The following is a 12,540-nucleotide window of genomic DNA, read 5'->3' on the forward strand; positions in this document are numbered from 1 at the left end:
GCCTTTCTTCCTTATATATGAAATAGACTGCGATGGCCGGGAATTGAACCCGGGCCAACTGCTTGGAAGGCAGCTATGCTGATCACTATAACACCATCGCCGTAAAAAAACATAGATATTTGTCCAAAATTTTTCCGCAGATTACCAAGTTTTTGAACACAAAACAACAAGATATCATGCCTTTCTACCTTATATATGAAATAGCCTGCGATGGCCGGGAATTGAACCCGGGTCAAATGCTTGGAAGGCAGCTATGCTGACCACTATACCACCATCACCATACAAAAGTTTAGATATTTGTACAAAATTTTCCCGCAGATTACCAAGTTTTTAACACAAAACAATAAGATATCATGCCTTCCTTCCTTATATAAGAAATAGACTGCGATGGCCGGGAATCAAACCCGGGTCAACTGCTTGGCAAGCAGCTATGCTGACCACTATACCACCATCTCCTTAAAAAAATGAAAATATTTGTCCCAAATTTTTCCACAGTTTACCAAGGTTGACAGCACCAAACAACAAGACATGATGCCTTCCTCCATTGTATAGGAAAATGAATGCGATGGCCGGGAATTGAACCCGGGTCAACTGCTTGGAAGGCAGCTATGCTGACCACTATACCACCATCGCCGTACAAAAACAAAGATATTTGTATAAAATTTTCCCGCAGATTACCAAGTTTTTAACACAAAGCAATAAGATATCATGCCTTCCTTCCTTATATAGGAAATAGACTGCGATGGCCGGGAATCAAACCCAGGTCAACTGCTTGGAAGGCAGCTATGCTGACCACTATAACACCATCGCCTTACAAAACTAAAGATATTTGTCCAAAATTTTTCCGCAGATTACCAAGTTTTTGAACACAAAACAACAAGATATCATGCCTTTCTTCCTTATATATGAAATAGACTGCGATGGCCGAGAATTGAACCCGGGTCAACTGCTTGGAAGGCAGCTATGCTGATCACTATAACACCATCGCCGTAAAAAAACATAGATATTTGTCCAAAATTTTTTCGCAGATTACCAAGTTTTTGAACACAAAACAATAAGATAACATGCCTTCCTTCCTTATATAGGGAATAGACTGCGATGGCCGGGAATTGAACCCGGGTCAACTGTTTGGAAGGCAGCTATGCTGACCACTATACCACCATCGCCATACAAAAGTGAAAATATTTGTCCAAAATTTTTCCACAATTTACCAAGGTTGACAGCACCAAACAACAAGACAGGATGCCTTCCTCCATTGTATAGGAAAAGGACTACGATGGCTGGGATTTGAGCCTGTGACAATTTCGTGGCAAGCAGCTATGCTGACCACTATACCACCATCGCCGTACAAAAACAAAGATATTTGTACAAAATTTTTCCGCAGATTACCAAGTTTTTGAACACAAAACATGATGCCTTCCTTCCTTATATAGGAAATAGACTGCGATGGCCGGGAATTGAACCCGGGTCAACTGCTTGGAAGGCAGCTATGCTGACCACTATAACACCATCGCCGTAAAAAAACATAGATATTTGTCCAAAATTTTTCCGCAGATTACCAAGTTTTTGAACACAAAACAACAAGATATCATGCCTTTCTTCCTTATATATGAAATAGCCTGCGATGGCCGGGAATTGAACCCGGGTCAAATGCTTGGAAGGCAGCTAGGCTGACCACTATACCACCATCACCATACAAAAGTTTAGATATTTGTACAAAATTTTCCCGCAGATTACCAAGTTTTTAACACAAAACAATAAGATATCATGCCTTCCTTCCTTATATAGGAAATAGACTGCGATGGCCGGGAATTGAACCCGGGTCAACTGCTTGGAAGGCAGCTATGCTGACCACTATACCACCATCGCCGTACAAAAACATAGATATTTGTACAAAATTTTTCCGCAGATTACCAAGTTTTTGAACACAAAACAACAAGATATCATGCCTTTCTTCCTTATATATGAAATAGACTGCGAAGGCCAGGAATTGAACCCGGGTCAACTGCTTGGAAGGCAGCTATGCTGACCACTATACCACCATCGCCTTAGAAAAATGAAAATATTTGTCCAAAATTTTTCCACAATTTACCAAGGTTGACAGCACCAAACAACAAGACATGATGCCTTCCTCCATTGTATAGGAAAAGGACTAAGATGGCTGGGATTTGAACCTGTGACAACTGCTTGGCAAGCAGCTATGCTGACCACTATACCACCATCGCCGTACAAAACCAAAGATATTTGTACAAAATTTTTCCGCAGATTACCAAGTTTTTGAACACAAAACATGATGCCTTCCTTCCTTATATAGGAAATAGACTGCGATGGCCGGGAATTGAACCCGGGTCAACTGCTTGGAAGGCAGCTATGCTGACCACTATACCACCATCGCCGTACAAAACAAAGATATTTGTACAAAATTTTTCCGCAGATTACCAAGTTTTTAACACAAAACAATAAGATATCATGCCTTCCTTCCTTATATAAGAAATAGACTGCGATGGCCGGGAATCGAACCCGGGTCAACTGCTTGGCAAGTAGCTATGCTGACCACTATACCACCATCGCCTTACAAAAATGAAAATATTTGTCCAAAATTTTTCCACAATTTACCAAGGTTGACAGCACCAAACAACAAGACATGATGCCTTCCTCCATTGAATAGGAAAAGGATGGCGATGGCCGGGAATTGAACCCGGGTCAACTGCTTGGAAGGCAGCTATGCTGACCACTATACCACCATCGCCGTACAAAAACAAAGATATTTGTAAAAAAAATTTCCGCAGATTACCAAGTTTTTGAACACAAAACAACAAGATATCATGCCTTTCTTCCTTATATATGAAATAGACTGCGATGGCCGGGAATTGAACCCGGGTCAACTGCTTGGAAGGCAGCTATGCTGACCACTATAACACCATCGCCATAAAAAAACATAGATATTTGTACAAAATTTTTCCGCAGATTACCAAGTTTTTAACACAAAACAATAAGATATCATGCCTTCCTTCCTTATATAAGAAATAGACTGCGATGGCCGGGAATCGAACCCGGGTCAACTGCTTGGCAAGTAGCTATGCTGACCACTATACCACCATCGCCTTACAAAAATGAAAATATTTGTCCAAAATTTTTCCACAATTTACCAAGGTTGACAGCATCAAACAACAAGACATGATGCCTTCCTCCATTGTATAGGAAAATGAATGCCATGGCCGGGAATTGAACCCGGGTCAACTGCTTGGAAGGCAGCTATGCTGACCACTATACCACCATCGCCATACAAAAACAAAGATATTTGTACAAAATTTTTCCGCAGATTACCAAGTTTTTAACAAAACAATAAGATAACATGCCTTCCTTCCTTATATAAGAAATAGACTGCGATGGCCGGGAATTGAACCCGGGTCAACTGCTTGGCAAGCAGCTATGCTGCCCACTATACCACCATCGCTTTACAAAAATGAAAATATTTGTCCCAAATTTTTCCACAGTTTACCAAGGTTGACAGCATCAAACAACAAGACATGATGCCTTCCTCCATTGTATAGGAAAATGAATGCCATGGCCGGGAATTGAACCCGGGTCAACTGCTTGGAAGGCAGCTATGCTGACCACTATACCACCATCGCTGTACAAAAACAAAGATATTTGTATAAAATTTTCCCGCAGATTACCAAGTTTTTAACACAAAGCAATAAGATATCATGCCTTCCTTCCTTATATAGGAAATAGACTGCGATGGCCGGGAATCAAACCCAGGTCAACTGCTTGGAAGGCAGCTATGCTGACCACTATAACACCATCGCCTTACAAAACTAAAGATATTTGTCCAAAATTTTTCCGCAGATTACCAAGTTTTTGAACACAAAACAACAAGATATCATGCCTTTCTTCCTTATATATGAAATAGACTGCGATGGCCGAGAATTGAACCCGGGTCAACTGCTTGGAAGGCAGCTATGCTGATCACTATAACACCATCGCCGTAAAAAAACATAGATATTTGTCCAAAATTTTTTCGCAGATTACCAAGTTTTTGAACACAAAACAACAAGATATCATGCCTTTCTTCCTTATATATGAAATAGACTGCAATGGCCGGGAATTGAACCCGGGTCAACTGCTTGGAAGGCAGCTATGCTGACCACTATACCACCATCGCCTTACAAAAATGAAAATATTTGTCCAAAATTTTTCCACAATTTACCAAGGTTGACAGCACCAAACAACAAGACAGGATGCCTTCCTCCATTGTATAGGAAAAGGACTACGATGGCTGGGATGTGAACCTGTGACAACTGCTTGGCAAGCAGCTATGCTGACCACTATACCACCATCGCCGTACAAAAACAAGGATATTTGTCCAAAATTTTTCCACAATTTACCAAGGTTGACAGCACCAAACAACAAGACATGATGCCTTTCTCCATTGTATAGGAAAAGGACTACGATGGCTGGGATGTGAACCTGTGACAACTGCTTGGCAAGCAGCTATGCTGACCACTATACCACCATCGCCGTACAAAAACAAAGATATTTGTACAAAATTTTTCCGCAGATTACCAAGTTTTTGAACACAAAACATGATGCCTTCCTTCCTTATATAGGAAATAGACTGCGATGGCCGGGAATTGAACCCGGGTCAACTGCTTGGAAGGCAGCTAGGCTGACCACTATACCACCATCACCATACAAAAGTTTAGATATTTGTACAAAATTTTCCCGCAGATTACCAAGTTTTTAACACAAAACAATAAGATATCATGCCTTCCTTCCTTATATAAGAAATAGACTGCGATGGCAGGGAATCAAACCCGGGTCAACTGCTTGGAAGGCAGCTATGCTGACCACTATAACACCATCGCTGTAAAAAAACATAGATATTTGTACAAAATTTTTCCGCAGATTACCAAGTTTTTGAACACAAAACAACAAGATATCATGCCTTCCTTCCTTATATAGGAAATAGACTGCGATGGCCGGGAATTGAACCCGGGTCAACTGCTTGGAAGGCAGCTATGCTGACCACTATACCACCATCGCCTTAGAAAAATGAAAATATTTGTCCAAAATTTTTCCACAATTTACCAAGGTTGACAGCACCAAACAACAAGACATGATGCCTTCCTCCATTGTATAGGAAAACTAAGATGGCTGGGATTTGAACCTGTGACAACTGCTTGGCAAGCAGCTATGCTGACCACTATACCACCATCGCCGTACAAAAACATAGATATTTGTACAAAATTTTTCCGCAGATTACCAAGTTTTTGAACACAAAACATGATGCCTTCCTTCCTTATATAAGAAATAGACTGCGATGGCCGGGAAGTGAACCCCGGTCAACTGCTTGGAAGGCAGCTATGCTGACGACTATACCACTATCACCGTACAAAAACAAAGATATTTGTACAAAATTTTTCCGCAGATTACCAAGTTTTTAACACAAAACAATAAGATATCATGCCTTCCTTCCTTATATAGGAAATAGACCGCGATGGCCGGGAATTGAACCCGGGTCAACTGCTTGGAAGGCAGCTATGCTGACCACTATACCACCATCGCCGTACAAAAACAAAGATATTTGTACAAAATTTTTCCGCAGATTACCAAGTTTTTGAACACAAAATAACAAGATATCATGCCTTTCTTCCTTATATAGGAAATAGACTGCGATGGCCGGGAATTGAACCCAGGTCAACTACTTGGCAAGCAGCTATGTTGACCACTATACCACCATCGACGTACAAAACCTAAAATATTTGTCCAAAATTTTTCCACAGTTTACCAAGGTTGACAGCACCAAACAACAGGACATGATGCCTTCCTCCATTGTATAGGAAAAGGACTAAGATGGCTGGGATTTGAACCTGTGACAACTGCTTGGCAAGCAGTTATGCTGACCACTATACCACCATCGCCTTACAAAAATGAAAATATTTGTCCAAAATTTTTCCACAATTTACCAAGGTTGACAGCACCAAACAACAAGACATGATGCCTTCCTCCATTGAATAGGAAAAGGATGGCGATGGCAGGGATTTGAACCCGGGTCAACTGCTTGGAAGGCAGCTATGCTGACCACTATACCAACATCGCCGTACAAAAACAAATATATTTGTACAAAATTTTTCCGCAGATTACCAAGTTTTTGAACACAAAACAACAAGATATCATGCCTTCCTTCCTTATATAGGGAATAGACTGTGATGGCCGGGAATTGAACCCGGGTCAACTACTTGGCAATCAGCTATGTTGACCTCTATACCACCATCAGCACAATATTGCTTGATTTTGTGCAATTTGTTTCTGCAGCATACCTATATTTAAAGAAAGAAACGCCAAAATATAACTCTTTCACGTCGGTACTTCAATGCGATGGCCGGGAATTGAACCCGGGTCAACTGCTTGGAAGGCAGCTATGCTGACCACTATACCACCATCGCCGTACAAAAACAAAGATATTTGTACAAAATTTTTCCGCAGATTACCAAGTTTTTGAACACAAAACATGATGCCTTCCTTCCTTATATAGGAAATAGACTGCGATGGCCTGGAATTGAACCCGGGTCAACTGCTTGGAAGGCAGCTATGCTGACCACTATAACACCATCGCCATAAAAAAACATAGATATTTGTACAAAATTTTTCCGCAGATTACCAAGTTTTTAACACAAAACAATAAGATATCATGCCTTCCTTCCTTATATAAGAAATAGACTGCGATGGCCGGGAATCAAACCCGGGTCAACTGCTTGGCAAGCAGCTATGCTGACCACTATACCACCATCTCCTTAAAAAAATGAAAATATTTGTCCAAAATTTTTCCACAGTTTACCAAGGTTGACAGCACCAAACAACAAGACATGATGCCTTCCTCCATTGTATAGGAAAAGGAATGCGATGGCCGGGAATTGAACCCGGGTCAACTGCTTGGAAGGCAGCTATGCTGACCACTATACCACCATCGCCATAAAAAAACATAGATATTTGTACAAAATTTTTCCGCAGATTACCAAGTTTTTAACACAAAACAATAAGATATCATGCCTTCCTTCCTTATATAAGAAATAGACTGCGATGGCCGGGAATCAAACCCGGGTCAACTGCTTGGCAAGCAGCTATGCTGACCACTATACCACCATCTCCTTAAAAAAATGAAAATATTTGTCCCAAATTTTTCCACAGTTTACCAAGGTTGACAGCACCAAACAACAAGACATGATGCCTTCCTCCATTGTATAGGAAAAGGAATGCGATGGCCGGGAATTGAACCCGGGTCAACTGCTTGGAAGGCAGCTATGCTGACCACTATAACACCATCGCCGTAAAAAAACATAGATATTTGTACAAAATTTTTCCGCAGATTACCAAGTTTTTGAACACAAAACAACAAGATATCATGCCTTCCTTCCTTATATAGGAAATAGACTGCGATGGCCGGGAATTGAACCCTGGTCAACTGCTTGGAAGGCAGCTATGCTGACCACTATACCACCATCGCCTTACAAAAATGAAAATATTTGTCCAAAATTTTTCCACAATTTACCAAGGTTGACAGCACCAAACAACAAGACATGAAGCCTTCCTCCATTGTATAGGAAAAGGACTACGATGGCTGGGATTTGAACCTGTGACAACTGCTTGGCAAGCAGCTATGCTGACCACTATACCACCATCGCCGTACAAAAACAAAGATATTTGTACAAAATTTTTCCGCAGATTACCAAGTTTTTGAACACAAAACATGATACCTTCCTTCCTTATATAGGAAATAGACTGCGATGGCCGGAATTGAACCCGGGTCAACTACTTGGAAGGCAGCTATGCTGACCACTATACCACCATCGCCGTACAAAACAAAGATATTTGTACAAAATTTTTCCGCAGATTACCAAGTTTTTAACACAAAACAATAAGATATCATGCCTTCCTTCCTTATATAAGAAATAGACTGCGATGGCCGGGAATCGAACCCGGGTCAACTGCTTGGCAAGTAGCTATGCTGACCACTATACCACCATCGCCTTACAAAAATGAAAATATTTGTCCAAAATTTTTCCACAATTTACCAAGGTTGACAGCACCAAACAACAAGACATGATGCCTTCCTCCATTGAATAGGAAAAGGATGGCGATGGCAGGGATTTGAACCCGGGTCAACTGCTTGGAAGGCAGCTATGCTGACCACTATACCAACATCGCTGTACAAAAACAAAGATATTTGTACAAAATTTTTCCGCAGATTACCAAGTTTTTGAAAACAAAACATGATGCCTTCCTTCCTTATATAGGAAATAGACTGCGATGGCCGGGAATCAAACCCAGGTCAACTGCTTGGAAGGCAGCTATGCTGACCACTATAACACCATCGCCTTACAAAACTAAAGATATTTGTACAAAATTTTTCCGCAGATTACCAAGTTTTTAACACAAAACAACAAGATATCATGCCTTTCTTCCTTATATATGAAATAGACTGCGATGGCCGGGAATTGAACCCGGGTCAACTGCTTGGAAGGCAGCTATGCTGACCACTATAACACCATCGCCATAAAAAAACATAGATATTTGTACAAAATTTTTCCGCAGATTACCAAGTTTTTAACACAAAACAATAAGATATCATGCCTTCCTTCCTTATATAAGAAATAGACTGCGATGGCCGGGAATCAAACCCGGGTCAACTGCTTGGCAAGCAGCTATGCTGACCACTATACCACCATCTCCTTAAAAAAATGAAAATATTTGTCCCAAATTTTTCCACAGTTTACCAAGGTTGACAGCACCAAACAACAAGACATGATGCCTTCCTCCATTGTATAGGAAAAGGAATGCGATGGCCGGGAATTGAACCCGGGTCAACTGCTTGGAAGGCAGCTATGCTGACCACTATACCACCATCGCCGTACAAAAACAAAGATATTTGTACAAAATTTTTCCGCAGATTACCAAGTTTTTGAAAACAAAACATGATGCCTTCCTTCCTTATATAGGAAATAGACTGCGATGGCCGGGAATCAAACCCAGGTCAACTGCTTGGAAGGCAGCTATGCTGACCACTATACCACCATCGCCGTACAAAACTAAAGATATTTGTACCAAATTTTTCCGCAGATTACCAAGTTTTTGAACACAAAACAACAAGATATCATGCCCTCCTTCCTTATATAGGAAATAGACTGCGATGGCAGGGAATTGAACCCGGGTCAACTGCTTGGAAGGCAGCTATGCTGACCACTATACCACCATCGCCGTACAAAAACAAAGATATTTGTCCAAAATTTTTCCGCAGATTACCAAGTTTTTGAACACAAAACATTAAGATATCATGCCTTTCTTCCTTATATATGAAATAGACTGCGATGGCCGGGAATTGAAACCGGGTCAACTGCTTGGAAGGCAGCTATGCTGACCACTATACCACCATCGCCTTACAAAAATGAAAATATTTGTCCAAAATCTTTCCACAATTTATCAAGGTTGACAGCACCAAACAACAAGACATGATGCCTTTCTCCATTGTATAGGAAAAGAATTGCGATGGCCAGGAATTGAACCCGGGTCAACTGCTTGGAAGGCAGCTATGCTGACCACTATACCACCATCGCCGTACAAAAACAAAGATATTTGTACAAAATTTTTCCGCAGATTACCAAGTTTTTGAACACAAAACAACAAGATATCATGCCTTCCTTCCTTATATAGGGAATAGACTGTGATGGCCGGGAATTGAACCCGGGTCAACTACTTGGCAATCAGCTATGTTGACCTCTATAACACCATCACCATACAAAAGTTTAGATATTTGTACAAAATTTTCCCGCAGATTACCAAGTTTTTAACACAAAACAATAAGATATCATGCCTTCCTTCGTTATATAAGAAATAGACTGCGATGGCAGGGAATCAAACCCGGGTCAACTGCTTGGCAAGCAGCTATGCTGACCACTATAACACCATCGCCATACAAAACTAAAGATATATGTACAAAATTTTTCCGCAGATTACCAAGTTTTTGAACACAAAACAACAAGATATCATGCCTTTCTTCCTTATATATGAAATAGACTGCGATGGCCGGGAATTGATCCCGGGTCAACTGCTTGGAAGGCAGCTATGCTGATCACTACAACACCATCGCCGTAAAAAAACATAGATATTTGTCCAAAATTTTTCCGCAGATTACCACGTTTTTGAACACAAAACAACAAGATATCATGCCTTTCTTCCTTATATATGAAATAGACTGCGATGGCCGGGAATTGAACCCGGGTCAACTGCTTGGAAGGCAGCTATGCTGACCACTATAACACCATCGCCATAAAAAAACATAGATATTTGTACAAAATTTTTCCGCAGATTACCAAGTTTTTAACACAAAACAACAAGATATCATGCCTTTCTTCCTTATATATGAAATAGACTGCGATGGCCGGGAATTGAACCGGGTCAACTGCTTGGAAGGCAGCTATGCTGACCACTATAACACCATCGCCATAAAAAAACATAGATATTTGTACAAAATTTTTCCGCAGATTACCAAGTTTTTAACACAAAACAATAAGATATCATGCCTTTCTTCCTTATATATGAAATAGCCTGCGATGGCCGGGAATTGAACCCAGGTCAACTGCTTGGAAGGCAGCTATGCTAACCACTATACCACCATCTCCTTAAAAAAATGAAAATATTTGTCCCAAATTTTTCCACAATTTACCAAGGTTGACAGCACCAGACAACAAGACATGATGCCTTTCTCCATTGTATAGGAAAAGAATTGCAATGGCCGGAATTGAACCCGGGTCAACTGCTTGGAAGGCAGCTATGCTGACCACTATACCACCATCACCATACAAAAGATTAGATATTTGTACAAAATTTTCCCGCAGAATACCAAGTTTTTAACACAAAACAATAAGATATCATGCCTTCCTTCCTTATATAAGAAATAGACTGCGATGGCCGGGAATCAAACCCGGGTCAACTGCTTGGCAAGCAGCTATGCTGACCACTATACCACCATCTCCTTAAAAAAATGAAAATATTTGTCCCAAATTTTTCCACAATTTACCAAGGTTGACAGCACAAAACAACAAGACATGAAGCCTTCCTCCATTATAAAGGAAAAGGACTACGATGGCTGGGATTTGAGCCTGTGACAATTTCGTGGCAAGCAGCTATGCTGACCACTATACCACCATCGCCGTACAAAAACAAAGATATTTGTACAAAATTTTTCCGCAGATTACCAAGTTTTTGAACACAAAACATGATGCCTTCCTTCCTTATATAGGAAATAGACTGTGATGGCCGGGAATTGAACCTGGGTCAAATGTTTGGAAGGCAGCTATGCTGACCACTATACCACCATCGCCGTACAAAAACAAAGATATTTGTACAAAATTTTCCCGCAGATTACCAAGTTTTTAACACAAAACAATAAGATATCATGCCTTCCTTCCTTATATAGGAAATAGACCGCGATGGCAGGGAATCAAACCCAGGTCAACTGCTTGGAAGGCAGCTATGCTGACCACTATACCACCATCGCCGTACAAAAACAAAGATATTTGTACAAAATTTTTCCGCAGATTACCATGTTTTAGAACACAATACAACAAGATATCAAGCCTTCCTTCCTTGTGTAGGAAAAGGACTACGATGGCTGGGAAATGAACCTGTGACAACTGCTAGGCAATCAGCTATGCTGACCACTATGCCTCCATCACCACAACAGTGCTTGAATTTGTGCAATTTTTTCTGGAGCATACCTATATTTAAAGAATGAAACGCCAAAACATAACTCCTTCACTTCGGTAATTCCATGCGATGGCCGGGAATTGAACCCGGGTCAAATGCTTGGAAGGCATCTATGCTGACCACTATACCACCATCGCCGTACAAAACTAAAGATATTTGTACAAAATTTTTCCGCAGATTACCATGTTTTAGAACACAAAACAACAAGATATCATGCTTTCCTTCCTTAAATAGGAATTGAACCCGGGTCAACTACTTGGCAATCAGCTATGTTGACCTCTATACCACCATCGCCTGACAGTAATTTATGTTTGTTCAAAAAATTTTCTGCAGATTATCAAGATTTAGAGCACGGAACAACAAGACATGAAGCCTTCCTCCATTATATAGGAAAAGGACTACGATGGCTGGGATTTGAGCCTGTGACAATTTCGTGGTAAGCAGCTATGCTACCACTATACCACCATCAGCACAACAGTGCTTGAATTTGTGCAATTTGTTTCTGCAGCATACCTATATTTAAAGAACGAAACGCCAAAACATAACTCCTTAATGTCGGTACTTCAATGCGATGGCTGGGAATCGAACCCGGGTCAACTACTTGGCAAGCAGCTATGCTGACCACTATACCGCCATCGCCGTACAAAAATTGAAATATTTGTCCAAAATTTGGAACTGACGTCACGTGCAGTGATATCAGTTCCAAAGCTCAATTGAAGCAAAATTTGACCACAAGTACCTGTCTTTTGTTTTTCCTGTAAAATTATCTGA

General features: G+C 40.7%; 43 non-coding genes across 43 annotated transcripts; all 43 read right to left on the reverse strand.

Moving 5' to 3' along the window:
* Nucleotides 1-28: 28 nt before the first annotated feature.
* Nucleotides 29-100, reverse strand: trnag-ucc (transfer RNA glycine (anticodon UCC)). The gene has a single exon. It is a non-coding gene; the product is annotated as a tRNA-Gly (tRNA).
* A 106-nt stretch (nucleotides 101-206) lies between these two features.
* trnag-ucc (transfer RNA glycine (anticodon UCC)) lies at nucleotides 207-278 on the reverse strand. Its single transcript has one exon. It is a non-coding gene; the product is annotated as a tRNA-Gly (tRNA).
* A 105-nt stretch (nucleotides 279-383) lies between these two features.
* On the reverse strand, nucleotides 384-455 carry trnag-gcc (transfer RNA glycine (anticodon GCC)). The gene has a single exon. It is a non-coding gene; the product is annotated as a tRNA-Gly (tRNA).
* Nucleotides 456-561: 106 nt separating this feature from the next.
* Nucleotides 562-633, reverse strand: trnag-ucc (transfer RNA glycine (anticodon UCC)). Its single transcript has one exon. It is a non-coding gene; the product is annotated as a tRNA-Gly (tRNA).
* Nucleotides 634-738: 105 nt separating this feature from the next.
* On the reverse strand, nucleotides 739-810 carry trnag-ucc (transfer RNA glycine (anticodon UCC)). Its single transcript has one exon. It is a non-coding gene; the product is annotated as a tRNA-Gly (tRNA).
* Nucleotides 811-1,094: 284 nt separating this feature from the next.
* trnag-ucc (transfer RNA glycine (anticodon UCC)) lies at nucleotides 1,095-1,166 on the reverse strand. The gene has a single exon. It is a non-coding gene; the product is annotated as a tRNA-Gly (tRNA).
* A 276-nt stretch (nucleotides 1,167-1,442) lies between these two features.
* On the reverse strand, nucleotides 1,443-1,514 carry trnag-ucc (transfer RNA glycine (anticodon UCC)). The gene has a single exon. It is a non-coding gene; the product is annotated as a tRNA-Gly (tRNA).
* A 283-nt stretch (nucleotides 1,515-1,797) lies between these two features.
* On the reverse strand, nucleotides 1,798-1,869 carry trnag-ucc (transfer RNA glycine (anticodon UCC)). The gene has a single exon. It is a non-coding gene; the product is annotated as a tRNA-Gly (tRNA).
* Nucleotides 1,870-1,975: 106 nt separating this feature from the next.
* trnag-ucc (transfer RNA glycine (anticodon UCC)) lies at nucleotides 1,976-2,047 on the reverse strand. The gene has a single exon. It is a non-coding gene; the product is annotated as a tRNA-Gly (tRNA).
* A 276-nt stretch (nucleotides 2,048-2,323) lies between these two features.
* trnag-ucc (transfer RNA glycine (anticodon UCC)) lies at nucleotides 2,324-2,395 on the reverse strand. Its single transcript has one exon. It is a non-coding gene; the product is annotated as a tRNA-Gly (tRNA).
* Nucleotides 2,396-2,499: 104 nt separating this feature from the next.
* trnag-gcc (transfer RNA glycine (anticodon GCC)) lies at nucleotides 2,500-2,571 on the reverse strand. Its single transcript has one exon. It is a non-coding gene; the product is annotated as a tRNA-Gly (tRNA).
* Nucleotides 2,572-2,677: 106 nt separating this feature from the next.
* trnag-ucc (transfer RNA glycine (anticodon UCC)) lies at nucleotides 2,678-2,749 on the reverse strand. Its single transcript has one exon. It is a non-coding gene; the product is annotated as a tRNA-Gly (tRNA).
* Nucleotides 2,750-2,855: 106 nt separating this feature from the next.
* On the reverse strand, nucleotides 2,856-2,927 carry trnag-ucc (transfer RNA glycine (anticodon UCC)). Its single transcript has one exon. It is a non-coding gene; the product is annotated as a tRNA-Gly (tRNA).
* A 105-nt stretch (nucleotides 2,928-3,032) lies between these two features.
* On the reverse strand, nucleotides 3,033-3,104 carry trnag-gcc (transfer RNA glycine (anticodon GCC)). Its single transcript has one exon. It is a non-coding gene; the product is annotated as a tRNA-Gly (tRNA).
* Nucleotides 3,105-3,210: 106 nt separating this feature from the next.
* Nucleotides 3,211-3,282, reverse strand: trnag-ucc (transfer RNA glycine (anticodon UCC)). Its single transcript has one exon. It is a non-coding gene; the product is annotated as a tRNA-Gly (tRNA).
* A 103-nt stretch (nucleotides 3,283-3,385) lies between these two features.
* On the reverse strand, nucleotides 3,386-3,457 carry trnag-gcc (transfer RNA glycine (anticodon GCC)). Its single transcript has one exon. It is a non-coding gene; the product is annotated as a tRNA-Gly (tRNA).
* A 106-nt stretch (nucleotides 3,458-3,563) lies between these two features.
* On the reverse strand, nucleotides 3,564-3,635 carry trnag-ucc (transfer RNA glycine (anticodon UCC)). Its single transcript has one exon. It is a non-coding gene; the product is annotated as a tRNA-Gly (tRNA).
* A 105-nt stretch (nucleotides 3,636-3,740) lies between these two features.
* Nucleotides 3,741-3,812, reverse strand: trnag-ucc (transfer RNA glycine (anticodon UCC)). Its single transcript has one exon. It is a non-coding gene; the product is annotated as a tRNA-Gly (tRNA).
* A 284-nt stretch (nucleotides 3,813-4,096) lies between these two features.
* On the reverse strand, nucleotides 4,097-4,168 carry trnag-ucc (transfer RNA glycine (anticodon UCC)). The gene has a single exon. It is a non-coding gene; the product is annotated as a tRNA-Gly (tRNA).
* Nucleotides 4,169-4,622: 454 nt separating this feature from the next.
* trnag-ucc (transfer RNA glycine (anticodon UCC)) lies at nucleotides 4,623-4,694 on the reverse strand. Its single transcript has one exon. It is a non-coding gene; the product is annotated as a tRNA-Gly (tRNA).
* Nucleotides 4,695-4,977: 283 nt separating this feature from the next.
* trnag-ucc (transfer RNA glycine (anticodon UCC)) lies at nucleotides 4,978-5,049 on the reverse strand. The gene has a single exon. It is a non-coding gene; the product is annotated as a tRNA-Gly (tRNA).
* A 450-nt stretch (nucleotides 5,050-5,499) lies between these two features.
* trnag-ucc (transfer RNA glycine (anticodon UCC)) lies at nucleotides 5,500-5,571 on the reverse strand. Its single transcript has one exon. It is a non-coding gene; the product is annotated as a tRNA-Gly (tRNA).
* Nucleotides 5,572-6,380: 809 nt separating this feature from the next.
* trnag-ucc (transfer RNA glycine (anticodon UCC)) lies at nucleotides 6,381-6,452 on the reverse strand. The gene has a single exon. It is a non-coding gene; the product is annotated as a tRNA-Gly (tRNA).
* A 275-nt stretch (nucleotides 6,453-6,727) lies between these two features.
* On the reverse strand, nucleotides 6,728-6,799 carry trnag-gcc (transfer RNA glycine (anticodon GCC)). Its single transcript has one exon. It is a non-coding gene; the product is annotated as a tRNA-Gly (tRNA).
* Nucleotides 6,800-6,905: 106 nt separating this feature from the next.
* On the reverse strand, nucleotides 6,906-6,977 carry trnag-ucc (transfer RNA glycine (anticodon UCC)). The gene has a single exon. It is a non-coding gene; the product is annotated as a tRNA-Gly (tRNA).
* A 105-nt stretch (nucleotides 6,978-7,082) lies between these two features.
* trnag-gcc (transfer RNA glycine (anticodon GCC)) lies at nucleotides 7,083-7,154 on the reverse strand. The gene has a single exon. It is a non-coding gene; the product is annotated as a tRNA-Gly (tRNA).
* Nucleotides 7,155-7,260: 106 nt separating this feature from the next.
* trnag-ucc (transfer RNA glycine (anticodon UCC)) lies at nucleotides 7,261-7,332 on the reverse strand. The gene has a single exon. It is a non-coding gene; the product is annotated as a tRNA-Gly (tRNA).
* Nucleotides 7,333-7,438: 106 nt separating this feature from the next.
* On the reverse strand, nucleotides 7,439-7,510 carry trnag-ucc (transfer RNA glycine (anticodon UCC)). Its single transcript has one exon. It is a non-coding gene; the product is annotated as a tRNA-Gly (tRNA).
* A 451-nt stretch (nucleotides 7,511-7,961) lies between these two features.
* trnag-gcc (transfer RNA glycine (anticodon GCC)) lies at nucleotides 7,962-8,033 on the reverse strand. Its single transcript has one exon. It is a non-coding gene; the product is annotated as a tRNA-Gly (tRNA).
* Nucleotides 8,034-8,309: 276 nt separating this feature from the next.
* trnag-ucc (transfer RNA glycine (anticodon UCC)) lies at nucleotides 8,310-8,381 on the reverse strand. The gene has a single exon. It is a non-coding gene; the product is annotated as a tRNA-Gly (tRNA).
* Nucleotides 8,382-8,486: 105 nt separating this feature from the next.
* trnag-ucc (transfer RNA glycine (anticodon UCC)) lies at nucleotides 8,487-8,558 on the reverse strand. The gene has a single exon. It is a non-coding gene; the product is annotated as a tRNA-Gly (tRNA).
* A 105-nt stretch (nucleotides 8,559-8,663) lies between these two features.
* Nucleotides 8,664-8,735, reverse strand: trnag-gcc (transfer RNA glycine (anticodon GCC)). Its single transcript has one exon. It is a non-coding gene; the product is annotated as a tRNA-Gly (tRNA).
* Nucleotides 8,736-8,841: 106 nt separating this feature from the next.
* On the reverse strand, nucleotides 8,842-8,913 carry trnag-ucc (transfer RNA glycine (anticodon UCC)). The gene has a single exon. It is a non-coding gene; the product is annotated as a tRNA-Gly (tRNA).
* A 98-nt stretch (nucleotides 8,914-9,011) lies between these two features.
* On the reverse strand, nucleotides 9,012-9,083 carry trnag-ucc (transfer RNA glycine (anticodon UCC)). The gene has a single exon. It is a non-coding gene; the product is annotated as a tRNA-Gly (tRNA).
* A 106-nt stretch (nucleotides 9,084-9,189) lies between these two features.
* Nucleotides 9,190-9,261, reverse strand: trnag-ucc (transfer RNA glycine (anticodon UCC)). Its single transcript has one exon. It is a non-coding gene; the product is annotated as a tRNA-Gly (tRNA).
* A 106-nt stretch (nucleotides 9,262-9,367) lies between these two features.
* trnag-ucc (transfer RNA glycine (anticodon UCC)) lies at nucleotides 9,368-9,439 on the reverse strand. The gene has a single exon. It is a non-coding gene; the product is annotated as a tRNA-Gly (tRNA).
* A 106-nt stretch (nucleotides 9,440-9,545) lies between these two features.
* On the reverse strand, nucleotides 9,546-9,617 carry trnag-ucc (transfer RNA glycine (anticodon UCC)). Its single transcript has one exon. It is a non-coding gene; the product is annotated as a tRNA-Gly (tRNA).
* Nucleotides 9,618-10,078: 461 nt separating this feature from the next.
* Nucleotides 10,079-10,150, reverse strand: trnag-ucc (transfer RNA glycine (anticodon UCC)). The gene has a single exon. It is a non-coding gene; the product is annotated as a tRNA-Gly (tRNA).
* A 106-nt stretch (nucleotides 10,151-10,256) lies between these two features.
* trnag-ucc (transfer RNA glycine (anticodon UCC)) lies at nucleotides 10,257-10,328 on the reverse strand. Its single transcript has one exon. It is a non-coding gene; the product is annotated as a tRNA-Gly (tRNA).
* Nucleotides 10,329-10,609: 281 nt separating this feature from the next.
* trnag-ucc (transfer RNA glycine (anticodon UCC)) lies at nucleotides 10,610-10,681 on the reverse strand. Its single transcript has one exon. It is a non-coding gene; the product is annotated as a tRNA-Gly (tRNA).
* Nucleotides 10,682-10,963: 282 nt separating this feature from the next.
* trnag-gcc (transfer RNA glycine (anticodon GCC)) lies at nucleotides 10,964-11,035 on the reverse strand. Its single transcript has one exon. It is a non-coding gene; the product is annotated as a tRNA-Gly (tRNA).
* Nucleotides 11,036-11,488: 453 nt separating this feature from the next.
* On the reverse strand, nucleotides 11,489-11,560 carry trnag-ucc (transfer RNA glycine (anticodon UCC)). The gene has a single exon. It is a non-coding gene; the product is annotated as a tRNA-Gly (tRNA).
* Nucleotides 11,561-11,834: 274 nt separating this feature from the next.
* trnag-ucc (transfer RNA glycine (anticodon UCC)) lies at nucleotides 11,835-11,906 on the reverse strand. The gene has a single exon. It is a non-coding gene; the product is annotated as a tRNA-Gly (tRNA).
* Between the last annotated feature and the right edge of the window lie 634 nt (nucleotides 11,907-12,540).

The sequence above is a fragment of the Poeciliopsis prolifica genome, unplaced genomic scaffold (assembly GCF_027474105.1).
Source record: "Poeciliopsis prolifica strain line A6 unplaced genomic scaffold, Auburn_PproV2 SCAFFOLD012, whole genome shotgun sequence".
Taxonomy (NCBI): Eukaryota; Metazoa; Chordata; class Actinopteri; order Cyprinodontiformes; family Poeciliidae; genus Poeciliopsis; species Poeciliopsis prolifica.